Consider the following 17,773-nt stretch of genomic DNA (forward strand, 5'->3'; position numbering starts at 1 on the left):
ACTGAAGGCAGGCCTGGCCAAGGCACTCTCATTCTTCAGTGGGTTAAGGATTGAGGCCAAGCTGTGGTGGAGGCCCCACCCAGCCTATTTACCAGTGTTTGACTAAGAACAGTTTTGTTTTCTCTTAAGTACCCATTTTTTAGTATTTTCTGGTGGCTTTGGCTTATTTCTTTACACTTTTGAAGAAGTAGTTCTTGGTTCATAATTAATGACTCATGCCTCATCCCTCAGAAAACTCCTGTTGATAATTTTACCAGTAGATTATCATGTATTTCTCAGACATGGCTTTTGTTTTCTCCTAGCCAGAGCTCTGCACACATTGCCACACAAGCTAATGATGAAGTGACTCCTATAGACAGGGTGATTATTTTGTCCAAATGCTAAGTGCAGCATCTCCCTTATTCTCATGTGCCTTGGTAATTGTATCAAATAATTGAGTCCTTGACTAGTATAAGCAAAGCTCTGGGTAAAGATGCAGCTTAGTGGTAGAGTACATGTCTGGCATGCACAAAGCTCTCAGTTCAGTACCCAGTACCAAAAGGAGGAAAGGTAACAAATGTTAGGCTCCGCAGATGATATATTAGGAGTCAAGGCAAAATACCCAGATTGGCATTGAGGAGTTGTGTCATGAGGGAACACTGGTGGAATGTTTGTAGGTGGAAATAAGAGAGTCCCTTGATATGTGTACCCTTTTAGAAAGCAGAGGTAGGAATGGGGGATGAACCTCTGGTAGAGAGCCTAGGCCATCAAAGGAAGAAGCTGTGACATGTATGTTGCCCTAATGGGACCAGAGTCTAAATTGGCACCATCATACCAGGCCATGGCTCAACAAGAACAGGTTTGTCAGAAGAACCTTCTTGCATTGGAGTGATTTATTTTGACCACTTTGGCCTTGTTAATCATATTTCCTTATGCTGTTTTCTTTTTTCTTCAAACTTGTCATACCTATAGCAGATCCTGTCCAGGAGACCCATTCTCTCTAATTTCATTCTCTAAAAGTCACCCAGTTTATAGCTGTACATATCCTAGACCAAAAAAGTATGGGGTGGATTTTCTGTCAGACATAGATTGAAACTGAAAGGTATTTTGAAGTAGACTTTGACAAGGTTCTGATATTGACATCGTTGTGTTGATAAATCCTGGAACTGTGACCAGCTTCTGGTCTAATTCTGAGGTGACAGTGGAAGAGAACTGGTGATAGGAAATCACGGACCAATGTGATTTCAAACCCTTGGCAGGTACATCTCCATTCATGGATGTGCTACCAGCCAACATACAGATGTCTGTTAAGGAGAGATGGCTGGGAAAAGGAAATATATTGGCGACAGAGGAGACCAGCCTTTGGACAAGTGGTTGCCTTTCAGTGTGAGGCAGACAAAGAGTGCCTATGAATACAGAGATATTTTCAGGAAGCAAGACAGCTTCACTCACATCTTGTTATCCACAAAATCATCTGAGAATAACTCTGTAAACTCAGAGGTGAGAGACATGTGCTTTGTGCTTCTGCACCACTGCTTTGCTGCGTGGCTCTATATGTTCTTCTGAAACCTCCTTCTGAGCTGGCCCACAATGTGCCCAGGAGGTGGGAAGTGGAGGGGACTTGGCAGCTTGGCTGCTAATCACTGTGGCCACACTGACATGGGGCAGTACACATGTGATGGGCATTGGCTCCATGCTAGTTGTATGTGCCCAGTGGGAGCTTTGGTTCTTACTAGGAGAAAGTAACAGTTCCTCTGTCGTTGGGCCATCTCCCAGGTCAGGATGTCTTCATCTGCAGAGGCTGGAACTTTGCCATAGCTCTCATCTTGACAGGTTTCTTTCTGTTTTTCAATTTTCTCGTTCTTTCTCTGTTTTTTGTTTCTTTTCTTTCTTTGTTTCTTTCTCTCTCCCTCTCTGTCTCTTTCTCTTTCTTTCTTTATCTCTTTGTTCCTTCCTTTCTTTCTTTCTTTTTTTGTTCTTTTTCTCGCCATGGGTCTTGAACTCTAGGCCTAGGAACTATCTCTCAGCTCTTCAGCTCAAGGCCAGCTCTCTATCACTTGAGCCATAGTGCCACTATCAGTTTCCTGGTGGTTTATTGGAGATAAGTATCTCAAGGGCTTTCCTGTCCAGGCTGGTTTTTAACTGCCATACTCAGATCTCTGCCTCCTGAGTAGCTAGGTTGACAGTCAGGGGCCATTGGTGCCCAGCTTGACAGGTTTCTTATTTGTGCAAGATAACAATGGCCATGTTCTCTCCTGTGAGGAGTTTCCCTGTCATCCTACAACACTGATGGTCTTATTGTTGTGGCAGAGCACACAGTAAGGAGGCTTTCTATTCATGCACATTGACTAGTATCTGAAAAGGCAGCTTGCAATGGCCAGGAAAGCTCCACAATTGCATACATCTCAACTTGGACTGGGCATGAACAAATTTTAAGTTCTAGTGTTGGTTCTTTTCCTTTGTGCACAGCTTGAGCAGGTTGTTTCCAGATGCCTGTCATTTAACTCAGTTACTCAATTAAGTCATCTGCTCTTTCTATGAGTCTGACTTAAAAGACTGCTTATCAGAGGCCAATAACTGATTTTAAGGCTAAGTGAAACACAGCAAGTGCTCAGGCATGTTGATTAAGAGTGCTATATATATATAATGTACAGCTGCATGGTACTTGTGTTGTACACTTCTCATATCTTCACCGAATTCTAACTATTTCTTTTTGGGTCAGGGTCCGGTTGTGGGGCCTGAACTCTGGGCCTGGGCACTGTCCCTCAGCTCTTCTGCTCAAAGCTAACACTCTACCACTTGAGCCACAGCGCCCCTTCCGGCTTTTTTCTTTTTGCTTATGTGATGCTGAGGAATCAAACCCAGGGCCTCATGCATGCAAGGCAAGCGCTCTACCAATGAGCCACCTTCCCAGCCCCACTCTAAATATTTCCTATACAGAAGAAAGAAGCCATATATTTTTGGCTTCTTTGCATAGGTATCTGAATCCAGCTAATGAGCCCATCTTACATTTGTTGGGGTTTTTTTGGTAGTTTATGGTTTGATTGAACTCAAAGCCTCATACATACTAGGCATGCACTCTACCACACCTCCAGCCCCTTTCTTGCTTTAAGTATTTTAAGTAATTTTTGGGCATTGCTCTTCCCTCACATACACCTCCCTCAGAGCTGGGATTGCAGGCGTGAACGACCTAGCCACAAGTATTTGGTTTGAAATGTTGTAATCCCATTGTTATTCTGGGTTCTCTAATTGGAGTTTTGTGGTATAGTACTAGAAGGCAGTGCCTTCTTACTTGACCTGAAATTATAAGCCTTAATCAGTGGACATAATTCTGCTCTAGACAATCAGAACCTCATATAAATGTGTGGACACTGCTCATTGTTGAACCATAATTCAGGATATGTTGCATGATTTTAAGCCTCACTTTTTACACGCACTCACTCGCGCACACACACACACACACACACACGCACACACCATTGTCTTCTCTGGTGACTTTGTACATTTTCTGTGAGACCACCTGTGTCCTCTCCTGTGCATCTTGGAGCTTCTCTCACCAATACTGCTATTCTCCAGCCTGTTCCCTCCTCCACTGTCCAGTCTCTGACCTTGAGAGAGGCTGAAGTTTTGTAGTACTGGGATTAGAAAAAGAGAAAAGATAGATACACACATTTAAGCAGAAACCGCATCTCTTGCACTTTTAGGTGATTTTAGATGCATGTTTTCATCAGATCCTCACTCCTACTTCTTCTACTAGCCTCCCACTGCCATGTTCTTCTCCTGGCTCCCACAGAAGGCTCAGCTGATATTATAGGAAACAAAAACATTGTGCTTCTGCAAAACCTGCATTGCTGCTGCTTTGAGTGAATCTATTTTTGTCATGAGAATTTTTCTTAATGGAATATGGGAGAATCAGAAAAAATAATTATTTAAAGCAGTTTCACTTAAAACCTTTTTCTTTCTTACTCAGTTTATTTAAATTAACTTATATGCCTAAGAGGGACATTACACAAAACCATCTTTCTATGTATATTTTTTTTGCTTCTTTCTGTGGTGTCATGTTTCAAATTCCTTAAACTTTTTGACACTAAGATGCTCATTGTTGCAAATATCCAGAATGGAAGGGAAGAGAAGTGAGAATGGAGATCAACTAATATCTTACATTGTCCACTGTCTGGGGCTGCTATTTCCACTATTGGAATTGATGATGGCCAATTTGCAGATTCATTGTCATGAAACAGCCCTTACATCATTGATAAAACTGAGTAGCTTGGGTTCCAATTATAGCATTGGGCTTTTGGTGTCTGCATGATTCTGAAGGACCCAAAAGCAAGCTCCTCTGCACAGAAGTGAGGTATCCTCTCCTGATACAGTGAGATAGTGTGGGAAGTTTTCAAAGGAAGAGGCTATTACTCAGCATTCCTATATTAGAGAATTTGGAGAGAGAGCAAAACAAACCCATAAACTGCCCCTAGAACTTGACCTCTTCCCACTCAATCCTTCCTCTTTCAGATAATAAAGCTGAGTATGCTGAGGAAGGCAGCACACTACTACCTAATTCAGATCTTGTTGCCTCCATTTCCTAGACAATTCCTACTCCCTTCTGTGATGGTCTGACATAATATCTGACCTTTTCAAGTGTCTTCTCAGAAGGAATTCTGTCTTCAAAAACTAACTTTGTGGCAAATCTTTAACTCAGTTCACAGATAATCCAGTGGGAACAAATAATAATTGAGTATGCTGCATTCTACATCTTTTAATGATTATGGGCTTTAATTGTAAGTTTTAAAAGTTATATATAAAAACCAGGAGCCAGCTAGTGCATGCCTGTAATCCTAGCTACTCAGGGGTCTGAAATCTGAGGACTGCAGTTTGAAGACAGCCCAGACAAAAAAGTTCATGAGACTCTTATCTCCAATAAACTACTCAGAAAAAGCTGGAAGTATTGTTGGAACTCAATTGGTAGAACACTAGCCTTGAGCACAAAGAGGCTCAGAGACAGTGCCCAGGCCCTATGTTCAAGAACCATGAATAGCAAACAAAATCCTATATATACTTAACAAAGTTGTACACATTTTCCTCTTTAGGTCCATCATAATCTCCTACCACAAGACACACTGCAGCTGGAATTTTGTAGTTCATGTTTCTCCAGCTTTGTGGCCTGGGGAGGTCTCTCCTGACAGGTCATTTCTACAAAGCTTTGATGGGTGGCTGTGTTTTAACAAACTGAGTTCCTGTTCAACTCATGTTTACAAATGAATTCACACACCATCATGGCACCGTTCCTCTGAGCAGGGGTGCTGGTGAATTTAGCATGGATCTCTGAGACACAGATATAATTTCATTTGGCATTATTATTAATCCAGGCAAAATATAAATTGCAGCTGTAAAACATTATATCAATCCCATTGAAACCTGGTATTGATTTTCTTCATAGATTTTTGAGACCAGAATTTTTTTTATATTGGTACAAATATATCATGGGATAAGCATGGAATAGTGGACAGTTTTTGATTCTTATGTGTTTATGTACAACAGTTTTATCATTAAACCCCAGTGTGAGCTTTCTAACAATGCCTTGGGATATCTCATTTAGAATCATGAGAAATTAGTGTAGCTTGCTCATTTAAAGGAATCAATTCTCGCATAACACAAAAACATTACTAACCTTGGGGGCAAATGACAAGGCTGCGATGAGGTCAGCCTCACCTAATGGACTACACCTCACACCAGTTGCTGGAATCTGCATCTGCAAGCCCTGTTCTCTTGTGTTATGTACAAACCTCCCAACCTCCCTCATTACAATATAATCTAGCAGGAGGCAGATGTCTTACATCTGTAATCCTAGCTACTCAAAAGTCGGAAATCCATCCATACAATCTTGACCAGCTCAATTAGAAAAGTCTGTTAAAATTGAGCCTCCAAGTGATTAGTACAAACAGGACTGAAAGTGTGATTCAAATAGCCAAGTGCCAGTCAACTAAACAGAAAACCCTGAGTTCAACCCTCAGGACTTGTAGGGGGTTGGGGGGTAAGGGGAGAGGCAGCACTATATTCCATCTTGATAGTATTCAGAGGACGGAGAACTAGTAGGAAGTGTCTCAATGACTGTTGTCAGTCAAGCCCTGGCTTAGAACTCTGTGTATGAAAAGTTGTAGTTGTTCTTCAGTGGTCAGACTCAAACTACATAAAAAGAATAACTTTGTATGTAGGTAGGAATAAATTTATGCTTTGGCCTACTGCGTGAAATCAGAACAAGAAACCACCTTTGAAAACAGAATCAGCTTTATGGGAGGAGGCTGAGGAAGAAGCTTATTCCCTATATAGTATAGCATCAACCTCCCTGGAACTACAAAGCCTGTAAAAATAAAGTCCAGCAAAGCATTGGCTGCGCCTTATGGCAAGTTTTTGTCCCCTGTTTAGACCACCTCCCCCCATGGCTGCTTTGCTCTCCAATCTCCTGTGGCAGTAGCATCCACCAGCACATAATGGGATACCGGCATCGGGATGCTTGCTGATCTTTCTTTCCAACCTCATGTCTTAAATTAGTCTGGCTCCATATCCCTAAGTTAATTTAGTCCAGTTTATAAGACCTTAGAAAATACCTGTTGTTTCCAGATTCAATGTGTAAAGTCTCCTAGCAGGGGCAGGTTTTATCCGTTAGTCAATAACCGTTCAGTCAGTACCAGACAATCTTGGTGCTAAGTTCACTCTAAATTTTCCCTTTCTTGGACACAAGAAATCCCTCAAGTCACTATGATGCTTGGGTCTTCAAAGAGAGAAAGTTGGAAATGCTACATATAATGATCAGACTGTCCTAGAGGCACTGTAAATACCAAAGCAGTTCTGGCTATGTCACCTACAACCGGTGGCAGCAGTCACCCTTGCATGATATCCAGGCTGTAGGTAAGCCTTTGAAACCTGCAGCAAGTAGATCGACAGACTACATTTTCTTGGAGGAGGCTTTTTAAAAAATCTTAGTTTTTATGATTTGCAAATTTTCTGTTTGGCAACTTGCAATCTAGAATAGATTTTTGTCATCTGCTCACACATGCAATGTTTTTACTTGTTCCCCATTTACTTTTTTAACTTTAGAAACTTGGTGAATACTTTAATTCAGTTTAAGAAGCCTAATATTGTAGCAGTAAAGGGCCCAGCCATTGGAGTAGGAGCATCCATATTGCCTCTTTGTGATGTGGTTTGGGCTATTGAAAAGGCTTGGTTCCAATCACCCTATACCCCCGGACAGGATCCAGATGGCTGCTGTAATGTTATTTTTCCCAAGATTATGGGAGGCGTGTCTGTGAGTACCTTCGTTGAAAAATTATTTTAGACAATGTCTTAAGGACCTATGGTTTGGATGTTGTTCTACTCAGAGTATCCGGTGTGTTCTTTGGGAACATTTCATCAATGTACTTGGTTGATGTACTGCTGTGATCCTTCCCAGGGGAAGGCCATTCCTCCCATGAGGAGCCTCCAGATCTGCATAAATCACACTGATATCCAGTTTTCAATCAAGAATTGTTCTCTAACTTCACAAGCTAAAAGCTGCCCTTTTAAAGTGGCAGTGGGAGGCCATGCACCAGTTGCTCACACACACCTGTAATTCTAGCCTTTTGGGAGGCTGATACCAGAAATGCAGTTTGAAGCCAGTGTAGGCAGAGAAAACCAAGAGATTCTTATTTTAGTTAGAATGGAAAAAGCCACAAGTGGACCAGTGACTGGAATGGTAAGAGTGCCAGCCTTGAACAAATAATCCAGGTTAACAGCCAAGGGACCTGAGTTCAAGTCCTAGTATTCACAACGCCACCCCCTGCAACTGTACCAATACACCTCCGCCAACAAACACACAAAAACAATTAGGGATCAAACTTGCATAAATAAAAGAAGTGAGGAGATGGGTTCAGTATAAATTTGTGGTTCATTTTTTCCCTATTGAAATTAGCCCAATCATGATGAGAGATTGTATTTGCATTTTCTCAATTACATACACCTGTTCCTTAGTTCTAGAGAGAGACTGAGAGAATTGGTAGAGAAGGGCATCCACAGAGATTGCACTCTGTTGAAGTGAGGGACTGGATGTCAGATTGGATAGGGGAACAAGTGAAACTCCTTTAGCTCCATCACTGAGTGCCCATAGTTTGACCTGGCCAATTATCATGATGCTGTCTTCATACCCATCAATGTGGGGAGTGCTGCAAGACCACTATATCATGGAGAATGACTGTAGCTGAGGGAGTTGCAGAAGGAACTGAGAGCCCACAGCTGGAGTAGCAGTACCTCCCTTTGGGGTTCATAACTACGTTTACCTCTGTGTCACTGGGACCTACCTCCTCATGCAGAAACATCCAGGACCTGGGGGTATCACTTCCTTAGGGAGCCTACAATGAGAGGAGATAGACAGTACAATTTCAGGCAGTCTTGGGAGCAATGAGAGTACAATGAAGAAGAAAATGTGTGTCTCCTCTCTGAAATTTCATAGGGTAAGAGTAACTGAGGAGAGAGAGCTGTCAGTCACTCCTGAGTGGGTAGGGTTGAGAAGGAAAGAACATTGGAGCTGGGAGTGGCCTGTGCAATCCTAACTATTTAGGATGCTGAGATGTGGACTATCATTATTCAGGACCAGTCCAGGCCAAAAGGTGGGTGACATCTCCTCTTAAGCTAGGGATGCATATCAACTTCACTACAATAGGAAGCCTAAAATAGGTGAGTCCAGGCCCTATAATGTACCTGGATAGGAAGCAAGACCACAACTGAAAAATGACCAGCACAAAATAGTAGTGTAGCTCACCTACCTACCAAGTCCAAGACACTGACTTCTAACAGGTGTACCATGAACAAGTATAAGGTTGGGGACCTCGATGTCTCAGTGTTATTCACAGAGATGGATGTAGCATCTGTTGCTCTGTGGACTCCTGGCAAGGAGGAAGAGTCCTTCCACATCCCTCAATCTATGCCTACCAAGACAGCAAATGCTGAGTGGAACCCCTCACGATGTCTAAGCATGGAAGTTTGGTGGGCACTTTTGTTCCTCAAAGGGAAAGAGAGCAGGGATCTGCAGGACCAGACAGACTCCTGAGTGAGAGAAAGGCAGAGGGAGGCAATGTTGAGGTTAGCATGGGGTTTGTGTTTAGTGACTAATATGACTTCAATGGAAATGTTCTGGCTTTGATTATGACATGTGCATCTAGGGAGAGCTGGGGTAGTCCAGGGAAACACTTGTGTAAATTTTCCATAGGTTGAAACTTATTCTAAAGTCTAAGTTGTTTTTGAAAACTGAAATGTGGAGAAGTTGAAAAAAGCACAGAGCCCCCCAGTACTGGCACTGTTCTCTGTAGATGTACCTGCCCTATCCACCCTTCTACTGGTGGATGCTTGTCCCCAGGGTGCCTCATGCCCCATCCCTTTGTGCTGCTCAAGCCAGAATAGCTGCTGTTGGGCAGGGAGGATCAGGAAGCCCTGTTGCACCATGTACCAACAGGGCCTCCTTCCCTTGGAGGCATAACACATTACAGAGCTCTGCAGCACCCTATCATTGCTATGAATTGGAGCTTACAACACTTGAGCTTTGCCTGCATTAGGCCCCGACAACTTCAGAACAGCCTTTTGAGGACTTCTGAGACCTGGAGGGAGAGGCCTGGAATGCAGCACCTGTTCCCATTGAGCAGTGAGTTTTCCACAAGGAGCTAACAGGCTGAGAACCTTGGGAATGAGCAGTACAGGGTGGCTAAACCTTGGTACTCCCTGCTAACATGCCAGGCATTCACTGACCTTTATATGCTAGCCCTCTGTGCCCACCAAACCATGGCCACTTGGTGTATTGTCTGATAAGCCAGGAAGTGATTGGCCAGCAACCAAGAATGACCAGTGTCAATGGGTTCATAAAGTTGAATGTACTGTCCCTTTATGAGAGATCCCTGGTAGATGTGAATGTACTGTTGCAATTGACAACTCTTTCCATCAACTCATCCCTCCATTTATAACTCAATTTACATCCTACACCCTACGCCTAGCAGTCCAGGTTCACAACCAGTACTGTTCAGACCCAATACTTTGACATCAATTAAATGTCCAGTGCAGCCCCATTTGGGGTTATTTTCCTTTTTGTCACTAGAGGATGATAGTGTAAAAAGTTACCAGTCCCCTCATTGGCCTGCATGCCCACACTCTCTGAACACAACCAATCCTGAGCCATTTCTAAAAGCTATAATTCTTAGTATAAAGGTGTCTTCTCAGAAATTCCATGCCAAGTTTTAGGCTCCTGTCTTTTCTTCACTTGTAACCTGACATACCTTCCTTGGGCAGATTATTAAGTTTTTCTGAAACTTGGCCAGCAAACTGAGAAGTGTAAGGTTTGGGCTCAGTCTCAGCCTCCTGCTTCCCTGAAATCCAAGAGTCCCACAAGGACAAGAAGGTATTCTGCCCTCACATGTGAGGACCATGTTAAGCACATGATAGAATGGGGGTAGGTCCCATAGTGCTCCACCTGACATTGAAATGCTGTTTTGTCCATTTTACTATGCTGTGTGCACCTGGCCCGACCAAATTAAGGGTAGATCTTTAAGCTCATTGTGAGTTATTACTGAAGAAGTTGACTTGCTAACAATTAAATGCTAATTCTTTTGCTAAAGAATCCTTATTTCAGGAACAGGTTATGATTATTGTAAGCAATAATCTGGGGAGTGTGTGGATGTGCAATGGTATGGGAGGATGAGGGTAAAGTAGAGGAAAGACTAAGTAAATTTGGATAAACACCATCTAGCCAAATGGCATTTTGGAAGTGGAATCTTTGTACTGAATGTTGACAGTGGTAGAATTCTTGATAATTCATTGTGTTTAGAAAGATTCAAATTTGTTTGAAGTCTCTGCAGTATAAGCACCTGCACCTTGATTAATATTCAGTGTACACAAAAAGTGCATGAGTGCATGAAATTGTACACATACACACACATACACAAATTTGGAATTGAAGAGAGGCTATTAGTACAGACCTGGGACTAAAGAGCCTGTGCTACACGAAGCACAAAGTGACCTATACTATGACAGCTGTTGCTCAGATTGTATGATCACCTTAAGCCATACTTCCAGCCCTTTTTGTGATTATTTTGAAGGTGGAATCTCAAGACTTTTCTGCTTAGGCTGGACTTGGAGCCACTATCCTCCAGATTTAAGCCTCCTTAGTAGCTAAGATTACAGGTGTGAGCCACCAATCCTGGCCTACTGCTTGTGCATTTAAGTGGGAAACGGTTAACAGCCTTGAATCAGTCATTCACACTCTTGGGAAAATTCAGGAATTCCTTTCATTGTCCTGCACATCCAGCCATTTGGAAAAGAGAAAAGCACAAGTCAGGAATGACTCCCTAGTAACAAACAGATGTGTATGGAGCTAGCTTGAAAGAAGCAAGACGGGCCACCATGCCAGTATGATGGCTAGAAACAGATGGCTCCAGTGAGACCAGATGAAGAGAACCACGTAAGGGCATGAATAAAGGCAAATGGTAGAGAGCCATGTTAGAGCTATTGACTGACAAGGGCAGAAAACATAAAAAGTAGTAATGAGACTAGCCATGGGGTATGTGCCTATGATCCGCATACACATGTAGCTTAGCCCAAAGGCCTACTTAGACCCTATCTTAAAAAAAGAGAAAAGTGACTGAGGAGAACAGAGTGGAACCACTATCACTGGGTTCTCTGGACCTGAACATGTTGCCATATACTGTGTTGAGAATATACCTCCTGCTTGACTGGAGGGACTAGGATGTGGTTTCTCTACTGTATGTTGAGAAAGAAAATGATCCTCTAAGATGGGCAAATTCAGTGGTCCTAGGGCCCCTCTCCTTTATCCACTCTCACTTTTCTGCTTTGAAGCACCGAGTTAATAAAAAGAACAATGTTTAGTGAGATTTCCAGTAAGTGTTTACTTATACACCATCTTTTTACCCTAAGATGTTGCTTTGTCAACCTGTGGCTTAGCAGGACATTCCACAATTTTCAGAAGCTCATGACCTGTCCAAGACTGTGCTTAAATGCCAGCCTCACTTAGGGTGATGTTGTGGAATCTTGCAAGGCTTTCTGCTGAGGAACAGGTTCCTTGCGACTGTTTTCATCCCGCTTGCTTCTCTTGAAGGGTGGTGAGTCAGCCACACCTGTGCCCTCCAGCATTTGCTCATGTGCTCTGGGCACTGTGTGGAATTAAAAAAGCAGTGGAAACTGTAGTACCCTCTGGGCAATTTTCATGAAGATTGCATCTCTTGAGAAGGGAGACTCTATCCACCGCTTGTTTACCTGAAGCCCAGAAGCCCTGGGTCTGGTTTTCATCACTGCCAGGGAAACACAGAAAGAAGTCATCATTTCAACCCATTCTCCCCTCCTCATCCTGCATGAGCATCTGGGAGCCTGTTGCTGGAATCGTGCAATCCACACACTTTCCTCTGGAACCAAAATGAAAACCTGGTACAAAATTAAAGCCAGTGTATTGTGAACAAGCTTGCATTGATGTATACACTATTACATGTTGTAGAAACAAAAGAATGTTCACTTCCTTCATGCAATCATTCGAAGTCATGTGTCAGACTCATCCCGCATGACAATAATTTTGAGAACATCAAAGTCCTGGCTGCTTTGTCTCTTATAGTTATATCCATATGGTGAAATGTGATGTCTAAGATGATATCCAGCAGGAAGAGCCTCAGCCATTAGAACATGGGCTCTGTGTCTCAGGAACAAGTCACTTTTCGTAACTCAGAGAGGAAAAGAAACCCCAGAGAGCCATTCCATGCCTGGTTCACTTCCATAAGATTAACAATTACTTGGCATTATTAATGGCTCATTGTCTTGCATATGAAGAGTTCACACATGGGAGCTGGCATTAGAGGACAGAGTGCAGATAAAGGAAGTTAAAATAATAACCTCAAACCAAAGCAGACCTTTTTTAGTTCATATTTTTGGATTATCAATGAGGTTATGTCTTTCTCTTAATCACCCAGCCCATCTGCAAATTGGATCATGACCCCACACAATTCATACTTGGTGTCTACTAGCACCCCCCACACACAGGATCGGGGGTTTGTGAGTACCCATCCTCAATGTTGACAATGAGGAATGAGGCCCCCTCTGTCTGCTTGCATCATATTTCACATCACATCACTCTGCTTTCTTTCAGGCCAATGAAATATTGATCAGTGGATGGAAGCTCACCGCACAGGAGATATATGGAAAATGCCTGATGTCCCAGGTTTCTGGCCAAGGATGTCATGGTTCTAATCAAGGAGCTTGCTTCCTGTAATACAGTTGTTCATGTAGTTGGTTCTTTTTTCCTTCATGTTTTTTTGTTGTTTATTTTATTTCCCATCCCTTCCTCTTCCCCTTCACCCCCCCCAACCAAAGTTGTAAAGTTCATTTTTTGACAAAACATCTTGTACATCTGTATCCCTATTTAAACAATTTGTTTTTTCCCTTAGTTGGTTCTTTTACATGTTAGTTTAAAAAATAAAATCTTAGGCTGAGAAGGTGGCCCAGTGATAAAGTGCTTGCCTAGTATGCATGAAGCCCTGGGATCGATTCCTCAGTAACTACAGACCCAGAAAAAAGCCAGAAGTGTTTCTGTGGCTCAAGTGTTAATGTGCACAAGCACTGAGTTCAGGCCCCAGAACTTACAAAAATGAATAAATTAATAGTTGATCGGCTGTTGCCAGTTAAGGCCATAAAAAATGGGCAACAAGGCTCAGGACTTTTGCCCCAAGAGCTTATGTCTCTGCCCACAAACAGGGTGATAAGGATCATGTGTCTCACTTTCCAATAAATAGAAAACCCTTAAATGATGAATGGATTGATACAATGTGGTATATATGTATGAAGTTGCATACACACACACACACACACACACACACACACACACACACACACAGAAATCCCACTCATCCATCGGAGAGCATGATAAATACCATTTGTAACAAAGTGGAAACACTGGGAAAGTATTATATTACGGGAAGTAATCCAGACTCAGAGAACACAGGCTGCATGGTTTCCCTTATTTGTGGCAGCTACAATGCTCCACTAATTCCAGAAGCAAATACACTGGGTTGTATGCTAATGCTCACAGATGAATTAACTGAAATATAATGGACTCTATGAAGAGCAGAAATAGTGAAATATTTTTTCCTTTAAGGAAATGTTTAATAGTCTGCAAGAAAAAAAAAACTCCAAAAGTGTGTCAGGCAATCCATTCACTTGTTAATATCTTAGAAAAAGGGTGCTCTCACTGCAGTGGGCCAGACTAAACATAGTCACACACATTTTTGAGACTAAAAATCCAAAGCCTACTGACATCACAAATAAATGTGTCTTGTTAAAAGTTTTAATCTATTTCTAGTTCCTGACTTTCCAGACCAAGAATTATTTTCTTACAAGGGAATATGAAAACATAAACATACATTTCTGGAAATGAGCATGAGGTTATTTGTTCTTTCTCAGAAGTTTGTCTCAATGAAAACAAACAACTGAACTTAAAGGCTGAAGAATATAAATGTATTACTCCATCATACCATAAAAAGAATGTAATCTGTGAGCAAGGTAAACATGACCAACCAAAATAAGGCAATTAACAGAAGTCTCATAGAAGTAAATTTCTTCTTTCTCATTGCCATCTTAAACCCTCCACCTCTGTGTTCTTCTGGTACACAAATGAGAATCTGGCAGACCTCTTAAGGAGCAGAGCAGAATGGACAGTCTCCACACAGGCCAGATGAGCACAGTGAGTTGACAGGTACCCAAGGTAGGTATTTCAGTATGGGAAGCTGTTGGAATGATCCTTTCCTCATAATCCAAACAGTCACATGCTCATGGCAAGGTCCAGAAATGTCGAAGTGAGACTTATGAAGGTCACAGGTGAAAAAAGGCAATAATCTAGCATAAAAGATAAATGTTTCAAACAGGACTGTGGTAGGGCATAACTGTAATTCCAGAACTCAGGAACCTGAGGCAGGAAGATCTTCAATTTTAGTCCAGCTTGGCAATAAAGCAAGGTCTTGCCTTATGAAGCTCAGGTTTCCTATCATCACTTGCTAAAGAAAAACTACTTGCATGAGAAGCACCATCTGAGATTTCCATGGCACCCTCTCCGTCTTCACATTCATTGCCTTTACTAAGTTTTTTCTCTGTCACTATCCATTTCCCAGCTAATCAACTGCAATTCATCTCCCTTGTCCTTATCATCGGCACACAAAGTATTCTTGCCTATTCTAGTGCCATTCCCATTGATTCTCTGCATTTTAAACAGTGTCCTGTCTTCATCTGAGTGATCATTTTCACTGTAACTCCATGGTATATTTGTGAGCTCAATGTACTAGATGTGGTTGTTTCTTTGGTCTCGGAGATAATTCAATATTTCAGGTGTCCTGAAATCCTTCTCCAAACTTGAGCCATGCTTCAGAGAGGGAGGGTGGCAGCTGTGCTCACTGTCCTAAGACTTGCACTTCTGACCTGTGGTGGACTCTTATTGAAAGCATGGATACTCTATGTCCCACTTCCTTTTCTTCTTGGGTCTGTTGGTGCCATCACCATAGACATGGTATCAGCTCGTGCTAGAATAATTCTTTGGAAAGAATAAGACAAAACCCAATAAAGGAAGCACAAGGAAATTATATATTGGTCAGTGTGAAAATATAAAATTCATAGTGAAGCAAAATTTATGGGGATCAAACCTCCATTTTCAGTGGCCTTGAATGTCAAGCCATCGTACTAGTTCTCTATGTCTGTGTGTAACATTTATAGTCAGGCTCTTCTTGTGGTTATGTAGGTCCTATTGACCACCAGGAGTCACTGGAAGTCCAGGGTACATTTGGTACATGGGTGGAGGGGTTCTCCTGGAGAACCATTTTGGCACTGACAGGCCAGGGATGAGGGTGAGAAGCCAAAAAGGAGGCCGCAGTAAAAGTAGGGGAGGCTGCAACAGTGGCTACAGTCACAGCCTGAAACCCGAAGGGCTACAGCATGGTCACTGCAACCTTTGGAACTCATGTGCTCATGGGGAGCTCAATTAGCATGCACAGAGCAGAGAAAAGTTGGGTATCCTGAAGCCAACGTCCAGACTGCTGTGGCGGTGCAAACTGAGGATTGAGGGCTGAGAGTGGTCAGTCCAGAGGCCCAGTGGTTGGAAGGTAGGTACACATAATGGTTGCTTAAGCCCTGGAGTCATTTGACAGGGAAAATTTGTTGTTTCTTTTCCCCCTGTCTAAGCTGCCTTCCTACAATCACCCACACACCTCGCTTCCTCTATAGCAAGAGCATAGTCAAGAGGCACCCCACTCAGCTAAGAAGAGATTTTGCAGTAGGCCCCTAATGATCCCTATCTCTTCAAGAGGCTGCAGCTGGAGCCGTCATTGGAAAGTTACATACAAACCCAGTGGGCACTCGAAAGGATGCCTGTGTTGCTGAACAGAAGTATGAGAAGCTGAGACCATTTGAATGTGGTGATGGAGGTGTGGCCCAGTTGGTAGACTGATAGCCAATGAACCAAACGGTCAGGTCCTGAGTTCAAGTCCTCATCTAGAACCAAAGAAGAAAGAGTAAAAAAGATCCTTTGTAGCATTTTTTACATTTGACATTCGTCCTATACTCTCACTAAATATATCTCTATATACCTATAAGAAATAATTTTATTCCTTTGTTGTTGGGCTTTAGCTTCATTTTTACATTACTGTATTTTGTAACCCAGGACATCATCAGTCATACTTCCACTCCATTTTTCTTTCTTGGTTCATTTTTTTCTTATCTATTCTAAGAGACTGAAGTCCAGACAAGGGCTCTGGCCATCATCTCTTTTTGCCCACATCCCTACTTTTTGCCTTTGTATCTTGTGTGTGTGTGTGTGTGTGTGTGTGTGAGAGAGAGAGAGAGAGAGAGAGAGAGAGAGAGAGAATAACGTAGAGAGGGGTTACAATTACATGGGCAAGGTAATGAGTACATTTCATATCAAGCATTGTTGCCTCCTCCTTTGTTAACCCTTACCATCCATTCCCATCTCTTCCTCATCCCATCCCCACCACGTCCCATAGTTTCCCTTATTTGCAATAATTAATATATGTCTGACACAAGCAGAAATGGTCAGATAAATGAAATGAACCCATAAATAAGGTCTCATTTTTTTTCTTGCCTTTGTATCTTTATTGGAGTCTTCAAACCTCATGCAATTTCCAGCCAGAAGTGATCTCCAATGGCGGTTCTCAGATGCAACCTCTAGACATATGTAGTCATGAGCTAGCAGCAGCCGACTTCTACTATCATTTATGCTGGTGATCTTCCAAATCATTTCTCAAAATCTAGGCTGTTCCTGATAGCTTGTAACCCATATCCTTCAGCTCTCATTCTCCTCAGAATCAAGGGTTTCAGGTTCAAACCACCAGCCTACAGCTTAAGACTTGTTTCATCTTCCTTTTTACCTTTTTTATCTTGATGATTCTTTAGAAATTAAGAGTTTCAATAAAACCATGGACTGGGGGGCTAGGAATGTGGCTTATTTGTAGCGTGCTTGCTTACCATGCATGAAGCCCTGGGTTCGATTCTTCAGTACCACATAACAAAAAAGCCAGAAGTGGCACTTTGCCCCAAGTGTTAGACCACCAGCCTTGAGCAAAAGAAGCTCAGGAACAGATCTCATGCCCTGAGTTCAAGCCCCAGGACTGGCAAAAACAAAAACCAAAAGCCAAAATCAAAAAATAAAAAATGCAACAAAAACAAAACAAAACAAAACAAAACAAAAAACTATGGATTGCTGGTGCAGTTGACTCATACCTAT

General features: G+C 42.3%; 1 pseudogene; it reads left to right on the forward strand.

Moving 5' to 3' along the window:
* The first annotated feature begins 1,296 nt into the window (after positions 1-1,296).
* Positions 1,297-16,480, forward strand: LOC122100522 (annotated as a pseudogene).
* The last annotated feature ends 1,293 nt before the right edge of the window (positions 16,481-17,773 follow it).

The sequence above is a fragment of the Dipodomys spectabilis genome, unplaced genomic scaffold (genome assembly GCF_019054845.1).
Source record: "Dipodomys spectabilis isolate Male_0828 unplaced genomic scaffold, ASM1905484v1 ptg000583l, whole genome shotgun sequence".
Classification (NCBI taxonomy): domain Eukaryota; kingdom Metazoa; phylum Chordata; class Mammalia; order Rodentia; family Heteromyidae; genus Dipodomys; species Dipodomys spectabilis.